Below are 19,636 nucleotides of genomic sequence, written 5' to 3' on the forward strand. Positions count from 1 at the left end.
TAAATCTACATATTCTTAGCCAGATTAAATGACAATTATGCAGCACTATGGTGATCCAGGTATACACAATACAGCACTAGCAGATAATATTTCAACCAGCATCACACTGTAGAAAATCAGACATTTTCTCATCCCTAATTGACATCTTCACTAGTTTGCTGAGCTGTTCTTTGTTGTTGAAAAACCTGAGCAGCCTTTTCAGCCTCTCTGCCTGATTGGAAATGCTACAAAAGAGCAATGCACTCACCTTTGATTTGGTCTCCCACACACACCTACAGCTAATAAGCTCACACTGACACACGCAAACACACCCTCCAGTTGTACTTGCTCTCAGAAGATTTGCCCAATAAGGAGATCTCTCCGTTACAGATATGAAGAAAAAAAAAAACACCATGCATTGATGCATCTTACTAAAGCTTTGGCAGCACAAGTGCCAATCCCATAGCATTTTAAACTGCCCTAGCCATCATCTGAAATCTTTGCAAATGACATGAGCTCTCAAAAAGGAGTCAACACATTGTAATATTACTGACTTGGGTATATTTATCACAAAAGAAAAGCTCAGGCTGCCTGACAATCATGTCATTAAGCTTTAATGGCCATATGTCTATGAATGCATTGAGTCAACCAGGTCATTTAGTAAGTCAAAGCGTTTCTCCACTCTTATGGGAGTTTTCTGATTTGTTAATATATACTTAAACATGGTCAACATATCAGGGCCCTATCATGTCGCAAGCACAAAAATAAAGAATAAGAACACAGTGTAATATATTCTCTGTATTTTTGAGTCCATTAGCGCTGGTGGTCACATAATGATCATAATAAGCAGTAATATTGTTTTTTAAAGGCCAAAGTTATAATTATTACATCTTCAAGAGTTATGGTTTAGTGTGCCCCTGAAATATCTAATCAAGTCAGCTGCTTTCATTTTTTGTAATGTACGTGTGTGTGTGTATGTATCTATTTACACTCACTGGAAAAATAGCTTCTTTCCTGTTTGTCATACAGAGATGTTACTTACACGTTCATGTTTTCAGGCTAGCTAAGATTTTTTGCCATAGGTTCATCCATGTGTCCATCTATGCACCTGTCTGAGAGTCTCGTTAGTATGATATCTCAGGAAAAAGTGGTTGAATGTTAGTAGGATTTACAGTGCTGTGAAAAAGTATTTTATTTCTTCTGTTTTTGTGTGTCTCATAATAAATTGTTTCAGAAAACAAAGGCAACCTGATTAAACTCAAAGCACGGTTTTTTGGGGTTTTTTAATGATGCTATTTATTGAAGCAAAAAAGTTATCCAATACCAACTGGGCCTGATTACTGTAAACCCTGTTCAATCAAATCAACACTTAAATAGAACTTTTTCAACAACATGTAGATGGTTAAAAGGTTTTACCCAGTAACACACTATGCCAAAATTGAAAGAAATTCCAGAAATTAAGAGGAAGAAGGTGATTGAAATACATCAGTATTCCTTGATAGATTAGAAAATGTTGTTGGTATTAAGGGAACAGTCCTCTCCTGGCTCAGGTCTTATCTGACCGATCGTTATCAGTTCGTAGATGTAAATGGTGAATTCTCCATGCGTACTGAGGTTACTTTTGGAGTTCCACAGGGTTCTGTTTTAGGCCCACTGCTCTTTACTTTATATATGCTACCCCTAGGTCAAATTATTCGTAAACATGGAATTAGCTTCCACTGTTATGCTGATGATACACAGTTGTATGTTTCAGCGAAGCCAGAGGACAGACAGAAGCTTAGTAAAGCTGAGGATTGTGTAAAGGACATTAGACATTGGATGTTAACTAACTTCCTTCTACTTAATTCTGATAAAACAGAAATACTTTTATTAGGCCCACGTGTAGCTAGAAGTAATCTTTCTGATCACATGGTTACTCTGGATGGTCTTTCTGTTTCATCATGTGCAGCAGTTAAAGACCTTGGAGTGATTATTGACTCCAGCCTATCATTTGATGCTCATGTAGATAATATTACTAGGATAGCCTTCTTTCATCTCAGAAATATTTCTAAAATAAGAAACATATTGTCACTACATGATGCGGAAATACTAGTTCATGCATTCGTCACCTCTAGATTAGATTACTGTAATGCCTTACTGTCTGGATGTTCCAGTAGGAATATAAATAAGCTCCAGTTAGTCCAGAATGCAGCTGCTAGAGTCCTAACTAGAACTAGAAGGTACGACCATATCACACCGATATTATCAATACTGCATTGGCTCCCAGTAAAATCTCGCATTAACTATAAAATACTTTTATTAACCTATAAAGCACTAAATGGTCTCGCGCCACAATATCTAAGCGACCTTTTGGTTTTATATAATCCGCCACGCCTACTTAGATCAAAAGATGCAGGCTATTTGACGGTACCTCGAATAGTGAAGGCTACAGCAGGGGGAAGAGCTTTCTCTTATAGAGCCCCACAGTTATGGAACAGTCTTCCTATTAGTGTTCGGGACTCAGACACAGTCTCAGTGTTTAAGTCTAGGCTTAAAACGTATTTGTTTACTCAAGCCTACCCTGACTAGATTCTGTTCTACTACTTCGCAGTCATAATAATCTTTTTTCTCCCTCTCTCCTTTCGCCGAGCCCCACATGAATTTATGGAGATACTAGAGATCCAGATCCTTTCTGCCTCTGGATGGAGCTCAAATCTTCTCTAATTCCAGACTGCTGGGACTACGGCTGCTCCTAAGGCCATACAGACTTCATATAAATCCATAATGAACTTTTTCACACTATCTGTTGTTACCCAGATGAGGATGGGTTCCCTTCTGAGTCGGGTTCCTCTCAAGGTTTCTTCCTCTTAAAACATCTTAGGGAGTTTTTCCTTGCCACCGTCGCCACTCAGTGGCTTACTCAGTTGGGATAAATTTGCACCTTTAATATCTGTATACCATGTTGATATTTCTGTAAAGCTGCTTTGAGACAATGTCTATTGTAAAAAGCGCTATACAAATAAAATAAATAATAATAATAATAATCAGTCTGGGAAGGGTTACAAAGCTATTTCAAAGGCTCTGGGACTCCAAAGAACCACAGTGAGAGCCGTGATCTCCAAATGGAGAAACTCGGCACAGTAGTGAACCTTACCAGAAGTGGCCGACCTTCCAAAATTCCTCCAAGAGCACAGCAACGACTCATCCAGCAAGTCAGAAAAGAGCTAAGGACATCATCAAAGGACCTACAGGCCTCTCTTTATCAATAAAGATCACTGTTCATGACTCTACTATCAGAAAGACACTGGGCAAAAATGGCATTCATGGAAGTGTGGTGAGGTGAAAACCACTGCTAACCCTGCTAAATGAACTTTTTCACATTATCTGTTGTTACCCAGATGAGGATGGGTTCCCTTCTGAGTCTGTTCCTCTCAAGGTTTCTTCCTCTTAAAACATCTTAGGGAGTTTTTCCTTGCCACCGTCGCCACTCAGTGGCTTGCTCAGTTGGGATAAATTTGCACCTTTAATATCTGTATACCGTGTTGATATTTCTGTAAAGCTGCTTTGAGACAATGTCTATTGTAAAAAGCGCTATACAAATAAAATAAATAAATAAATAATAAATAAATAACCCAGAAGAACGTTAAGGCTCGTATGAATTTTGCCAAAACACACCTGGATGATCCCAAACCTTTTGGGAGAATGTTCTATGGACATTGAGTTGAAAGTGGAACTGTTTGGAAGACAGGTGTCCCATTACATTTGGAGTAAACCAAACACAAAATTCCATAAAAAGAACATCATACCTACGGTCAAGCATGGTGGTGGAAGTATGATGGTGTGGGGATGCTTTGCTGCTTCAGGTTCTGGGCAACTTGCAATAATTGAGTGAAATATGAATTCTGCTCTCTACCAGAAAATCCTAAAGGAGAATGTCCGGTCTTCAGTCCGTAAGTTGAAATTCAAGCGCAAAAAGTGCAAAGTGCATATGAATTAAAAACCGGACCAGCACGAGCAGACATTTCAGCACATTGCTTTCTTCGGTGATCACATTGCAAAAACATTCACCCTTTTATTTTATTTATCTTAATTACCAATTCAGGACAATTATCTGGATTCAATTAGCAAAAATAGAACTTCAAGAGAGTAAGGCAGTTGACATATGTGGCCCAGAATATTAGAGATATGCTGCAGCAAATGAAGTATGCAAACAGTATAAATATAACAAACATTACAAAGAAACCCCAATTCATATATATTATTTATTTGTTTATTTATTTATTTATTTTTATTTTTATTTTACAAAAAGAAAGTAAGTTCTAATACTTCATTCATGCCATCAGGGAGTAAAGTCTTGAGTTCAAAGATCCAAAGGCCTCCCTTTGCAACAATTTCTTATCTCTATCTTCGCCTCTTCTATGAGGTAAAATCCTCTCAATGCACAGGAACTTCAAGTCAGACAAAGAATGTTTGGCAAACATAGTGACGATAAGTTGGAGATATTATCCTGTCTTCTAATGGCACTTGTATGTTCAATGAATCTTGTGCGTAATGCACATGTGGTTTTGCCAACATATAGCAATGAACAAATGATAATATGGGCAGTGGGCAGTAGTGGCTTGGCGGTTAAGGCTCTGGGTTACTGAAGGTCGGGGGTTCAAGCCCCAGCACTGCCAAGCTACCACTGTTGGGCCCTTGAGCAAGGCCCTTAACCCTCTCTGCTCCAGGGGGCGCTGTATCATGGCTGACCATGCGCTCTGACACCAGCTCCTGACAGGCTGGGGTATGTGAAGAAGACAATTTCACTGTGCTCTACTGTATATATGACCAATAAAGACTCATTATAATATAGATTTCATATGTACTCTTCTTGCAAGTAATCAACTGTCTAACCTTGTATGTTTTCAATGTACAAGTATGTGTAAATGATTTACATTTTACATATTTAGTGCAAGAAGTATAATTGAAACATGGAAAATTACCCTGGGCATCAACAAGAGTAGTCAGAGAAAAGATGCAAGTATCCACATGAACAAGTTTATCCCTCAAACTAGAACTCCTAGAAAAAACACAAAGTGGTTGATGGTTAAATACATTCAGTAACTGAGAATCACTTTGAAGGATGTGCCAATGACTTAATAAGCCTCCTAATATCATTACTTAATGGACTATATGTGGATTTAAAGACACATGAGAAGCTCTTATTTCTTTTAGTTGTAATCGAGTTGCTTTCCTCCTATTCATGTAAAATATGAATCCTCTCCAATTTATTGTCACTTTAAGTTTGCCAAACATTCTTTTTCTGACATGAAGTTCCTGGGCACTGAGAGTATTTTACCTCATAGAAGAGGCAGCAAAAGAGATAAGAAATCGTTGCAAAGGGGAGACCTTTGGGATCTTTTGAACTCAAGTCTTTATTCCCTGATGGCATGAATGAAGAATTAGAACTTTCCTGCTTTTTGTAAAAAAAAAAAAATATATATATATATATATATATATATATATATATATATATATATATATATATATATATATATTTAGGGGGTTTCTTTGTACTGTTTGTTACATTATATTTATATTGTTTGCATATTTCATTTGCTGCAGTTGCATATCTGTAATATCCTGTGCCACATATGTCAACTGCCATACTCTCCTTGAAGTTCTACTTTTGCTAATTGAATCCAGATGATTGTCCCTAACTGGTAATCTACTAAGAAAAGGGTGAACGTTTGTTGCAATGTGAGCACTGAAGAAAGCAATGTGCTGAAATGTCTGCTCATGCTGGTCTGATTTTTAATTCACATGCACTTTGCATTTTTTGCACTGACTGTGAAATTTATAAAATAAAAATGTGACTTTTTTTAGTCTGGACTGAATTCAGTGTGCGGTCAGCAATTTTTTTGCTTATTTGTTTTCACCTGAATTTGCTACTGTATAGTGCATCCGGAAAGTATTCACAGCGCTTCACTTTTTCCACATTTTGTTATGTTACAGCCTTATTCCAATATGGATTACATTAATTATTTTCCTCAAAATTCTACAAACAATACCCCATAATGACAATGTGAAACAAGTTTGTTTGAAATCTTTGCAAATTTATTAAAAATAAAAAACAATAAAAGCACAAAAGTACATAAGTATTCACAGCCTTTGCCATAACACTCAAAATTGAGCTCAGGTGCATCCTGTTTCCACTGATCATCCTTGAGATGTTTCTACAACTTGATTGGAGTCCACCTGTGGTAAATACAGTTGATTGGACATGATTTGGAAAGGCACACACCTGTCTATATAAGGTCCCACAGTTAACAATACATGTCAGAGCACAAACCAAGCCATGAAGTCCAAGGAATTGTCTGTAGACCTCCGAGATAGGATTGTATCAAGGCACAGATCTGGGGAAGGGTACAGAAACATTTCTGCAGCATTGAAGGTCCCAATGAGCACAGTGGCCTCCATCATCCGTTGGAAGAAGTTTGGAACCACCAGGACTCTTCCTAGAGCTGGCCGCCCGGCCAAACTGAGCGATCGGGGGAGAAGGGCCTTAGTCAGGGAGGTGACCAAAAACCCGATGGTCACTCTGACAGAGCTCCAGCGTGTCTCTGTGGAGAGAGGAGAACCTTCCAGAAGAACAACCATCTCTGCAGCACTCCACCAATCAGGCCTGTATGGTAGAGTGGCCAGACGTAAGCCACTCCTCAGTAAAAGGCACATGACAGCCCGCCTGGAGTTTGCCAAAAGACACCTGAAGGACTCCCAGACCATGATGAAACAAAGATTGAACTCTTTGGCCTGAATGGTAAGCGTCATGTCTGGAGGAAACCAGGCACCATTCATTACATGGCCAATACCATCCCTACAGTGAAGCATGGCGGTGGCAGCATCATACTGTGGAGATGTTTTTCAGCGGCAGGAACTGGGAGACTATTCAGGATCGAGGGAAAGATGAATGCAGCAATGTACAGAGACATCCTTGATGAAAACCTGCTCCAGAGCGCTCTGGACCTCAGACTGGGGTGAAGGTTCATCTTCCAACAGGACAACGACCCTAAGCACACAGCCAAGATAACAAAGGAGTGGCTACAGGACAACTCTGTGAATGTCCCTGAGTGGCCCAGCCAGAGCCCAGACTTGAACCCGATTGAACATCTCTGGAGAGAGATGAAAATGGCTGTGCACCGACGCTCCCCATCCAACCTGATGGAGCTTGAGAGGTCCTGCAAAGAAGAATGGGAGAAACTGCCCAAAAATAGGTGTGCCAAGCTTGTAGCATCATACTCAAAAAGACTTGAGGCTGTAAACTGTGATTTTAACAGTGTAGACTTCTTTAACCGTACACCTACATGATGGCCCAACAAGGTAGGTGTGCATAATAATTTATTTTAAAAAATAAATAAATAAATCCAGCAATTCCAGCATCACCACTGATACTAAGCTTGTCCTAGCACAAAACATTTTCCCAGCAGTAAACACTGCCTCCCAAAAATGATCTGTTCAGAGGTTGTCCTTTTATTGTCGTTTTCCACTGCTAGATGGGTAGAGGGGCTACAGATGGTCTACAATTGCAAACTGTACACCTTCAAAGTAACCTATATGGTAGTGCTACTTTAGAAAAAAGCCAATCCATGTATAAACAAGACAGCTGTACCTAATTAAGTGACCACTAAGTATATATTGATCATTTGTTTGCTTAAGAGTGAAGGTTTTTTTTTTTTTTATTAATAAGAAGGGACTGTACATAACGGCCATCTAAAAAATGCTTCTGTTAAAAAGGACAGATTCACACATGATTTTTAAAACAATACAATTTGTTGGCTGAGCAAAATGCATTTGCACAATTCATATCAAACAAATGAATGCACACCACATTCCTGCATCATGCTTTGCATCATTGGTCTGTCACCTTTTGTTTGGAGTGTAATTTTTTTTAACAATAGATACATCTCATTATTTTTCTAATTAAGACCTTTGGTTCAGTTACTAACATTCAAACTAGAGCTGTAACAACTAATCGATAAAATTGATAATAATCGATTATGAAAATCGCTGTCAATGAATCTCATTATCGATTAGTTGGTCTGCGTGCGGTACATTTACTCATTACGTTACTTCTGTTCCGAAAACACGCTTCGGAGCGTAAATACTAAAGTTGTGTCCCAAATGCAGTACTGTACACTTACACTATGTACTTTGTACTCTACCGTCTAGTGCAGTGTTTCCGCGGACCCCTAGTGGTCCGTGGTGTAATTGCATGGTGTCCGTATGAAAGTTTAAAAATGTTTAAATAATATTATATATATATATATATATATATATATATAATATTATTTAAACATTTTTAAGAAAGAATTAAACTACAGTCCTAAATTAATAATATATATTCTGGTGTGTGTCTGTGTGTATTGGGTTCTTTTCAGTCTTGTATAATTGTATAAACAGTTGTGTAAAGTTTTAGTCTTAAGTTTATATTTGTAACACTCAGTTTGTGGATTTAATTTTAAATAAATGAAAAAATATATACTGGAAGTTTGCCTCCCCCCCGATTCATCAATTAATCGAAAAAATTAATCAGCCAACTAATCGATTATGAAAATAATCGTTAGTTGCAGGCCTAATTCAAACCATAATGAACAGCGGTTGTTGTTGGGTGTGTGGTGTGTCTAATGCTAGAGCACTTCCAAACAATTGTTCTTTCTCTCTTAAAAAGATTTTTAGAGATGCATGCTGCGATTAGACCTGCATTCAGTGCCGTAATCTTAGTGCACGGACTCCCACTAGGAAGATGACCTCATTTAAGTAACACAGTGACAGTATCACAGGGAGCAAACCCCAGGCCACCATTTACAGGTGGACCAGAGATCAGTTTTCCACACTGCCTCAGGTTCAAAAACAGAGTAAAAATACACATAACAGGCTACTGTAGACAAACAGGCAAATAGTTGATAGGGGTAAATACACATTGGTTACAGCTTAGAAATACACACTTAAATAATGACAAGACACAAAGATTAACTATTTAAAGAGCTTAAATACAATAAACTAATAAGACACAGACGTTAGAAAGCCTGTAACGCAGTGCTGAAAAACCCAGACAGACATAGGAGTGGACTAGCATATGACAAACTAGTATTTTTATGAAGCTTCCATTGATTAATGACATACTGATGGGCAGGGTTAATGCTTTTCGCTTTAATGAAAACTTCATTCATATCGATTATAAATGGATATTAAATATGAAGTGAGGGGGGAAAAACAAGTTACTCCCCTTTTTGCCATGTTAGAGTATGTATTACCAGTTTTAGGACACCGTTAAGTAATTTTGAAGCTCTGCAGTGAACAAAACACGAAACTGCCCATTTTTGAACTACCCAATCATTTAAAAAATATTAAAATATCCAGCAATTTTGGTTTTAAGTGCTTTGGTTCCATTCAGGCTTAATTATACCAGAACGCTGTTTCGATGCATGCAATATGCATTATGCCTAACAAGTTCACACTAGAGCAATAGAGGCTGAAAAAACCTGTTCCATCGCATTATGCTACGCTTGTTCAACTGACATCTCACAATCACACTTTCTACATGCTAAGAACTTAATATCCACTTAGTTTTGCTGTACACCAAGAATACTGTTGTTATAATTATCATAAAGCTATGCATGGGTAAAGTGGAGTACCAGGAGTACTGTATGTAAGCAGAGCCAGAGCAAAAACAAAATGTATCCACTACTCGAAAAAGCAAAATACAGAGTACCAAAGTGTGCACCAGCCCATTTAAAGCACTGAATATAACTGAATCACTCTTAATTAAATTATTATTAATTTGGGATTAGAATAGAGCTTAATTTGAACCAATGTGATCAATTACATAGGCCTACCTATAAGCATTGAATATCATTGACTACGTGAGATACTGGAAACATTTTTACATGTCTGTGAGTTCAAGAACCATGACCTTTGACGTGCCTCCCAACCTGCCGGATCACTACCCTCTTAGTGTTCCGGGTCCTGTAGATTTACAAACTAAGCACTGGATTAGACTGAATAAAAAGAGTCACTAAATCCACAAATGTAGTTTGGCAAAGGACAGTGTTTAGACCTTTGGAAAAGGATAAAATACTGCACAGCATGAAATAATCACACAAGTCACAGTTTAGTTTGGCCAGCCTTACTCTGAAGGCTGAGAATCACACTTTATAAAATGTGACGGTAGCAAATTCCTGTGAACAGAGGAGGAAAAAAATCTACTACAGTTATATAAGTCTATATAATTATATATAATTTCATACATAGTTTTATAAGCACCTTTATAAAATCCTGAGTGGGTAATCACATGTGCAGTATATTCCTGGATAAAAACAAATACTGTGTGAGTATTATGCATATATACATGCATATAGTGAACAAATAGCTGGATAGTGACAGTTTTTAATCTTTGGACTGTCCATGCCAGTCTTGTCGGACAATTAAAATGGATAAATTCAGTGGAGATTGACCATTACTGGATGGATTGTAGAAAAGTGGACCTGCTCTTAAACAAAAGCACACTATTTCATATGTGAAACATAGTGGAAGTACCGGCATTAAAGTCTTGGGCATGAACATGTCGTCTCTGTTGTTGTTATAAATTCTGAATTGAACGCGTATCATAATTGAAGAGATCCAACCCAAAGCCTCAGAACTCAGTAGATTTTATCTAGGCATACAACAAACTGACCTCAGTTATGCTGCTACCACAACTACAGAGATTTCAGAGCCAAATGTGGAACGTTCTTGACTGGCTGAATAAATCACCCACCCTGAACCCCAGTATTTCACTTCCTAAAGACCAGAATGAAGACAGCTGCTTTACCGACCTTGCAAAGCGTCATTGAGGAAGATACCCAACTTTCAGAGATGAATAATAATCACAAATGTCAGGCAGATTAAAAAAAATGATTTGGAACCTAATACTAAACACAAGATTATTTAAGATTGTGTTAAATATGACATTGTCCTTTTACTCACGGTTTCCTGAAATATAACAGTAAGTTTAAAAAGGTATGTTTTTATTGATTAGCTAAAATAGCTGTAAATAAAAGTTTGACATAAAGCAGACTGTCACTATATCCTAATAATTTAATTTCAAATCCAACATGCTGGAGCGCAAAGATGAAATAAGAACAAATGTGTAACTGTCCAATTACACTGCTCATTCGTTTTATTTATTAACTTAATTATTAATGTGATCATGCATAATGGAGTTTTATTCTGTTAATGCAGACATGACACTGGTTGGTGGTCATGTAGTTTTGCATGTTGTTTCTGCAGTGGATTAATCAATTCACTTTTAGACTAATTAGTCGAATCTGATGACAGCTTTCCTCCTGTGAGATCAAAAATCTGTTCAAAAACCTGCATCAAGACAAAAATGAATACATTCATTATAAACATTTTATCAGAGCTCATATGTCTCATATAAATTCCAACAATTCTGTAATGACAGTGCATAAACTAAGGAGCTGTTTAAAACCAGCACCCATGTCTAGTTTTCTTTGGAGTGCAAAAAATACCGTTTGTCTTTGGTAATGTTATCTTTTCCTGTTATCTCTTAGCGTAATGCATAAAAGTCAAGTAACAGGAGCAACCAACCTGGGTTGAGGACTAAAGGTGCCCTCACACACAGCGATTTTTATCGCTGCAAGTCGCCAGTCGCTGTACTATGAAGTCGCCAGTAGGCGTTCCTGTTACTGGTTGCCATAGTAACACGGGTGGTGGTGCAACTAGAATTCCATGTTTGAGAACAAACCAGTTTTCTTGACGTTAAAATGAAACATTCTGGAGGGAGAACATTTGTATATAAAACTCACCAGTGTACTGTATATAGCAGTGGTTTTCAAAGTGGGGGCCGCCAGGGGGCGCCCGGGGGGGCCTCAACAATTTGGTGTGAAAAGTAAATTCTCACTCTCAGACAACCACACACACACACAATCAATTCCTAATGTGATGTAAAGATGTAAGATGTAATTATTAATAATAAAAAGGGGGGATATATTCAGAATTCTGTATTTTTAATGTGTTTTAAAGACATCTTTGACGTTTTAAAGACGCCTTGCCCTGGAAAAGTTTGGGAACCCCTGGTATATATTCATCATATCCCAGGAGATGAAGGAGCACCAGTGTGTGCTTTTTGCCATTGCGGCCATCTATCTGCGACCATTAGCTTAGCTTAGCTTATGACCTTAGCACATTTAAAGCAAAATAATAATAATAATGATAATAATAATAATAATAATAATAATAATAATAATAATAATAATAACAACAATAATAATAATAATAATAATGAAACACACTCACTTTTGTTGCAGTTGAGCAAAATCCTGGTGTAGCTCCTATCTTGGGTGAAACGTCTGGCCTTGGTCCCGGGCGCCGAAGCAGTGCCAGGACAGACGTTTCACCCAGGATAGGAATTATTATTATTTATGTTTATTATTATTATTATTATTATTATTATTATTATTATTTATTTGCTTTAAGCGTACTAACACCGTAAGCTAATTGCAGATTGCCGCAATGGCGCTACTCCAGCTAGAGATCATGGGAGGCAATGGATCACGTGTGCTATACTATCTTCACTCCCACTGGTAGTCAGTGCACCAAGTCACTCCAAATTTGCATACAGTTTCTTAACTTCGTCGCTGGACACACCCACATCTACTGGCCAGCGGTCGCTGTTGCTCGTGTCGCCAGACATCACCAGCTCTCATTGAAAATGAAAGGTCTCTGGTCACTTTGTCGCTACGAGTCGCTGTATGTGTGAGTGCACCTTAACACATCTCCTCCAGCACATGTACAGCTCTGTCAGCACATCGTTTTGACCTGCTGTGCATGCAATGTGTCACAAGGCAGCTGAACACACTTTGAGGAGAATTTAACTGCCATCTTCTGTACACATGAACTGACAGATGCCCACAATTGGTTGGCTTCACTCTAACAGGGACAATTATGTTCTTTTTGAATCCCTTGGATTCAAACTTGTGACTGCGACATTTTACTGTTCTCAATAAGAGGAAAATCCATCTTTAACGCACAAGACTTTGATGAAAACACAGATTATGTGGTGCATTCAAACATGATTTTCTACCCAAATTCCAAAAAAAAAAAAAATGTTCATACATTTAGTAATGTTATGCTGGCCACTGCTATTGCTCTCACTGTATTGCTTTATTCCCTGCTGCAAGGTCATCTACACAGGCATTTCATTACTAATACATGCTATGTTTTGTTGTGTTTGAATAATATTCAAACATGGTGTGCTATGGAACACAACCATACATTAGGACCTCATTAATTCCAGTCACTTAAGCAAGCTTCCCTGAACAGTGCTCTCCTCCATCACAGTGATGTTTGAGGCAAATCGGCCTCTGAGACTGAACATTCCCCTTATCAGCTACTGCAGGAAGCCAAATGACTATGAGATGTACCTCCACATCTGGGATTTGAAAAGCTCTGCACTCTTTAATTAGAATGATCTATCATTTTGAATTTCCCATTGCATCGCCCAGGCAAATCGGACACCCCTGAATTGTTTCCGGTCATGTAAATACTGCCACAAAAAGCTATTGAACAGAGGCTCTACTATCAATTAGGTCCCAATATTTCTCAAAAAGTAACAAAAATGTCATCTTTCAAACTGAGACAGATTTATTTTGTAGAATGTAGATAAAAATCCTCATATTAAACTAAAATCAGTATACACTCAATCACCAATTTATTATTTACTAGATCAAAATACCTAATAATACTATAACAATAGTACTGTACATGTCCGTTTATTAGTTACTAGAGTGACATAACTAAAATATTATAACAATACTAGATATTTAACAAGTACATTTCAAACACACTGAATTTTTTATTATTATAATTTTATTTTATTTTATTTTTTCATTTCTTAAAGACAAATGGTTTTCACATATGCAGTGTTTAGTTTGTTTAAATCGATCCCTGGTACATTTTCCCCCTTGGTGAGATTTATTTAGACAGGTGAGAAAACTCAAAGACTTGAACTAACTGATTTGAGGCTGCCTGAGAGAAGTGATATCAATCCGCTTCCAAGCAAACTTGGTTTGATTGCAGTTAGAAAGTGATTCGACACTGAATCGATCCAAATACAAGAAATGGCCCGTGCGATGCATGGTGTATCACAAGGTGCAAACTGAGACAAAGTGTTGCAGAAATGCGATGTCATGTGAGTATCTTGGCCAAAGAACAGACAAACAAGTAAAACAAAAATAAATGCTGGATACGGTGGACACTATATATTAAACTATTTATTGATTTTATGGAATTATTCAGTGCTGGTTCTGTGCTCTCTGAGCTCATTTGAATTCTGTGATTTCTACACACTTGCTATAAGTTTTTTTTATATATGCCCAATGAATAAAAGACTTTTTTGAGTTAATTTTCTGCCATGCCACTTCCCATATGCTTAACGACCAATGGGTTTTTCTCCCCTTTTCTCATTGGTTTAATTGTGTCATTCCTACAGCTTTGAGTCAATAAGAGTACTGCTTCGAATACTGTGCCCTCCACTAATATTTGCACTAGGGATGTCACGATACCAAAAATCTAGTAGTCGGTACCGATACCACCAAAAGTGCACGATACTCGATACCAAAGTCGATACCACGGTGTGGTATAAAAATAAACTTACAAAAATAAAATAAAAAAACTCTCCTGGAGGACATCCTCCTCTGGCTGATACTGGCAAAGAGGGGGGGGGGGGAGAGAGGGGGAGAGGAAGGGGGAGAGAGAGAGAGGGAGAGAGAGAGGGGGAGAGAGAGAGGGGGAGAGAGAGGGGGAGGGTATTTTAGTTATCAAACACTGTCTGACAATGAGTCTCCGGAGGTACACTCCTAAACGCGCGCGCACACACACACACACACCCCTTATACTCTGAATGCAAGCATTAGTTTAAATTCACTGATATGGTGGCAGACCAAAAAGATTTATTAAAAGCATGAACATTTGAATAATTATTAGTGACATTAGGCTACATTTAGCTGACAGGACACGGGCTGAATGGCGATGCATGGTGGCCCATTAGGAGGTGGTTTATAACACTGCAATGCGTTAGCGTCGTTAACAAATAACAGGCTATCGCTAACATTACATGGAGCATAACGTTAGCTGGTTTCACGGCTACAATGCTGGCTGCCTCAAACAAATATAATATAGGACCGTCTTTCAGGTGCTTTGCCAAATACCAGGTGTTTCCTCGCTTTGTTTGAAATGAACGATAGCATCGGTTGCACACCGGAAACCGATACTAGCTTTCCTCTCAACGAGTCGGGGCGGAGCTAAACTTGTTAAGCTAAGCCAAACTTCTGTAGTGTTTCCCGTGTGCTTGTAGTTGTTGTTCTTCTTCTTCACCACTTGTGGACCGACTAAAACACTTGTGCGTATTTGCTGCCCACTTCAGGTCCGGAAGAATTGCAGCCGCGGTACTTTTGGTACTTTCGTTACAAACGGTGCTCACGCTACTGCAGAAAATCAAGTACCGACTTGGTACCGAAGTATCGGTTCTCGTGACATATCTAATTTGCACCCTTGGTAAAAATGAGCAAAACAGTTTAAACATTTGATATAATTTCTATGTTCTATTGTGAATACTGTATGGGCTCATGAGATTTGCAAATCATTGCATTCTGTCATTATTTACGTTTATTTACATTTTACACGGCGCACCAACTTTTTTGTATTGGGGTTGTGTATATATATATATATATATATATATATATATATATATATATATATATATATATATATATATAAACTAATAATAACTGTATGCTTATGCCACATATCATGACATGACTACTGACCTTTAGACTAATGTCAGCAACTTATTCCATAAAAGTTTTATGGGAGTATTGGAGGAGAGACTGAATAAAATATGCCAGGATACACAGCAGTTACGTAGGAACTAATTGCAGGTAGGAACTAAAGTTGTGAGTGGACAATGAAACAATGTTGTCCCAAGCATTTCCTATGAGCCAATAGTTTGTATTTGTCACTTTATTCCACTTTAATTTGCATGAAGTCTACTACTAAGTCATACTAAATTTGCATAAACTCGCATGTCACTTGTCGCACTGCCGCATGCTGCTGTCACTGAAATCATGTCTAGAAAATGAATGGTTGCCTGACGCTTTGTCGCTCGCTAGTGTAACTCTCACATACAGTAATCCAGCACTTAAACACTGTCAGAGTCTTGATATTAATTTCTTAGAAATTAATCTATTGCACATAAATCAAGTGATATATCCTAGCATTTCAGTCACGTGATGTTTCTGCTACAGTCTGTTTCTGCTACATATTTAGGAATGAATTTCTGGCTTCGCTGCACATCCCAGACTTAACTGGAGGTCAAAGAAAGATAATATCGACAAAGCCAATGAAACAGACTGTTGATTTTTATGTAACTTATGTAAATTTGTGTTGTCCTGATACGCTCACTCACTGGCAACTTTAATAGGAACACTGGTACACACACTCATTCATGTCCGAAGAGGAAAAATGCCAGACTAGTTTGAGGTGACAGGAAGACTACAGTAACTCAAATGACCACTCACAAACTTGTTAAGCAAAAAAGCATCTCAGAATGCAAGACATGCCTAACCTTGAGGCAGATGGGCTACAGGAGCAGAGGAGTACATGGGTCCTATGTCTGTCAGCCATGAACAGAACTCTGAGGCTACAGTTGGCACAGGTTCACCAAAACTGAACAGTTGAGTATTGGAAAAAGACCAAGGGTTATACAGTATACTTTATATTTCATACACATGCCCTCAAAGCATGTCTCAAAAAATTTAAGAGCACAGACGCCTACAAAAACACCAGGGTATTTCACCAGGAGGAAAAAACACTGTGAGCGAAAGTAGATATAAATTAACTTTTCATAATGTTTGCAATAACTGCTGCTGAAATAAACTTCCCTGTTGTCCCATACGTAGCTAGCCAGCTAACTCAGCTATAAGGCAGCATGACAGGGAGGATCCACTGTACTGTAAATGTCGGCGATTATACAGTGTGACATCACATGAAACACAAGGATTAATGGCATATACTGAGTATTGTTTGTTTTGAAGAACTGTGTTTATGAGGCCAACTGTGTTCCTCATAAGGCAGACTAGTCAGTCTAGCCATCACTCAGCCATCATCAGTCTTTTTTTATTGTCTGTTAGACTCAGTCATCAGTGCTGACTCTACAGAAGAGTCCCAATAAGAGGAAAAGAGGAAAAAGTGAATGAAAATTCAAAACAGCATTTGTGAGCATTAAAATTCTGAGAGCGTGTAGTAGCAAACTTTCAGATTAGAAAGGCTTCTGGACCTTTCTGTGTGTGCGATCTGCTTCACATTTTGTGACTCAGCAGATATCTGAATTACCAGAACACCCAGAACAGCTTTGATCCCATGTTCCTGTTCTTAATAGAAACCTATAGAGCAGGACTCTTGAAATCCAGTCTATAAAGGATGAAGCACTGCAGTATTTAGTGTTTTTATGCTCAAGCACACCCAATTTAACACAATTTGATATATTTAGGAAAACACACAACAGTGTGTTACGGTGAAAGCCTCCAGAGAAAGCAGCAGAGAAACCCTTTTGAAGTGACTATGATTGTTTTCAGTCATCCAGGTGAATTTAACATAGCTCAGAGCGACTGATAAGTTATTCTCGACACAAAGGTGACACATTGTCAGTGCTGTAGCAATTTAGAGCATTTAAAGTCATTAAGATATTTTGAGTCATTAGATATCTAGGCTGTGTAACAGGCATTATGAATCCTACAGTGCCATTTGGACATGAATCACTCACAATTTGCACTCCAGCAGAATAGAACAGATTGGTTTCATGCAACTCAAGCAGCAGGAAAACGTGTGTGTGTCAGTGACAGGTCATGCCTCTTCATTTATGTAATCTGCTCAAACAATGTGACAGTTTTGTGCATTAAATCCTCTCTAAAACTGAAAGAGAATTGCTCTGTTAGGATTCAGAAGCTTTTAAACAAAAGATCTATTATGCACTAAGATCTTAAGGTCCAAAGGAACAATGTGTCTGTTAATAAGCATTATTCTTTTTTTCCTTCAAACCTGAAAGTCAAGTCATGAGCCAAGTGCAAGGAAAACAGTAGTGTAATAATTATTAACAAACTATCCTAATCTGTAACAGCTGTTAGCCTAAATCAAGACAGGAACCAGACAGCCAGGTTCTGTCGATCGTTTATCATTCATTATTAAGATCCCAAACACAAAGATCGACAGCAGATACACAGGTACTTGAAAGTCAGAGAAAAGAGGAACAGGAAAATATAGGTGTCTTCCTCTGCACATAGAAAAAACTGGAAGAGGCCTTAGAGGAGGCAACACAATTTGGGGTTTGTTTTGTTGATATGGTAATAAATTACATTTCAGTATGCTTTTCTGATCATATAATTCTGAGCATCTACATGTATTGGGAATAATTTGGTGTATTTTTTTTTTATTTTTTAATGGAGATGCCTGATTTCTTTCAAAAGTTTGCACAGCTGTTGCATATAAAAAGGAACTGTGTGTTGTATGTGGAAATTAAGCTCACACAAGTGCATTAAAATTTTCTCGATCACTGGGTCTGAAATTGTTTTAGGGCAATATTGCTGATAATAAAAAGGTCCAATTTAATTGAAAGCTAATTTGTTGCATTGTTTCAACACAAAATTAATGCCTTTCAACCATATTTCTAAAAATATATATATTTAACACAGAATTAATGTTCCTCCGGCATACTTTGCGAAAGTATTGTGCTATCATAAAATAAAAAAGCACAGTCAGTAAATGTCTTTTTTTTATAAAGTACACTTTTCCAAAGTATATTTAGATATATATTAAGTAGGTAAAAAGATCAGTCTAAAGTGAAACAATATACTTCAAGCATTTGGCATATACAGTTGCAATCAAAATTATTCAACCCCCAGTTCATGGTGTCCCGGTTTTGCGGTCCGGCCCATGACTGGGAGGAGCAGCTGGTGAGTGCTGGGTCCTCAGCCCTCCATGATGTCTCACAATTTTCAGAACTGTTTATGGAGGAGTTTTTACAGCCCGGACAACTTCGTGGTCTTGATTTACTGGGGTGGAGAGTCAATGGACAGCCCTAGGCGGACCCGCCATTCAACCTCTATTATGAGGAGATGGACAGGGCTGTAACCAGCGATCCGCTTCAGGTTCCGGCCAACGCGGGGGAGAATTCTCCGAGATGTATGACCGAGGGCTGCGGGAGAGAGACTCAGCTTCAACACCCCACCTGCAAGAAGCTGGGCCTCCAGGAAGCTTTCTTCTGCTCTAAGGAATGCTTCAAGAGCAGCTGGCGTCAGCACAAACGTTTACACAGAAGAGCCCCAGTGACACTACGGCCAGGAGTCATGCTCATGTCCAAGCCTGCTGACCCGGTTCCGCTCATGTCCAGCCCAGTTAACCAAGTTCCACTCACGTCCAAGCCTGCTGACCAAGTTACGTTCACGTCCAAGCCTCCTGACCCAGTTGACCAAGTCATGCTCATGTCCAAGCCTGCTGATCAAGTCGTGTTCACGTCCAAGCCTGCTGACCCAGTTGACCAAGTCATGCTCATGTCCAAGCCTGCTGACCAAGTCATGCTCATGTC

At 38.4% G+C, this 19,636-nt stretch overlaps 1 long non-coding RNA gene across 1 annotated transcript; it reads right to left on the reverse strand.

The window, feature by feature from the left end:
- Positions 1 to 11,055: 11,055 nt before the first annotated feature.
- LOC128601444 (uncharacterized) lies at positions 11,056 to 11,691 on the reverse strand. The gene is made up of 2 exons (XR_008384710.1): positions 11,587 to 11,691; positions 11,056 to 11,349 (listed from the first exon to the last, which is right to left on the reverse strand). It is a non-coding gene; the product is annotated as an uncharacterized LOC128601444 (long non-coding RNA).
- Positions 11,692 to 19,636: the final 7,945 nt, after the last annotated feature.

Source organism: Ictalurus furcatus, chromosome 25 (assembly GCF_023375685.1).
Source record: "Ictalurus furcatus strain D&B chromosome 25, Billie_1.0, whole genome shotgun sequence".
Classification (NCBI taxonomy): domain Eukaryota; kingdom Metazoa; phylum Chordata; class Actinopteri; order Siluriformes; family Ictaluridae; genus Ictalurus; species Ictalurus furcatus.